Here is an 818-nt window from a genome sequence, read left to right on the forward strand (position 1 = left end):
ATATGTAATAAAATTGGAGTTTAAGGCTTGGCAAGTAGTTTTAAATGCCAAGTCGAAGTGGCAGTACACTGCAGCACAGGCACTGCAGTACCAGGCTTGAGACAGGTTTGAAATGCTATTTCTTTGGGCTGCACAATCAGTCCCTGGGTATATGGTATACCACTTTACAAGGGGCTTTCAAGTAAATTAAATCTGTCAGTCAGGTATACTCCAATTATACACATGATTAGGGAAGAAGCACGTGCACTTCAGCACTGATTAGTAGCGATAAAGTGATCAGAGTCCTAAGGCCAACAAAAAGATACAGCAAAATGCGGAGGTGAAAAGCAATAAGGTGGGGTTGGGACCACCTTAAGAATGCAAGGTCTAACAAAAACGAACTAAGGATAACATGAGTAAAACATCAGGTTTCTCTACAGCATTTGGTGAGACAAGTGGGCCTTCTTTTATCTTCCATAAATGCAATCTTTCCCGGACCCCTTTATTATATAGCTCTTCAAGGAAAAAATATAAAGCACTTACAAAGGAGCCTCAAATACTCAAAGATGGTAGACTTCTTTAATATGGGACATATACTAAAAGCAGCACGAAAACAGAGTGCAATAGGGTCCAAAAAACGTGAGTGACCCATGAGAGTATGCATGCAAGCCTATGGTATTCCAAACTAGAGATATACGCATGCAATTTTTGTTTTTAGGAGAGAATGTGCCTGCTGAAAAAAACCTTATTTTTAAAAAGTGCATTGCAGAATATCAGGAATTTGCTGTGGGACACCTTGAAAACTTGCATACAGATTATGTGCACACACCTTGCAGTCA

Source organism: Lissotriton vulgaris, unplaced genomic scaffold, assembly GCF_964263255.1.
Source record: "Lissotriton vulgaris unplaced genomic scaffold, aLisVul1.2 SCAFFOLD_301, whole genome shotgun sequence".
Classification (NCBI taxonomy): domain Eukaryota; kingdom Metazoa; phylum Chordata; class Amphibia; order Caudata; family Salamandridae; genus Lissotriton; species Lissotriton vulgaris.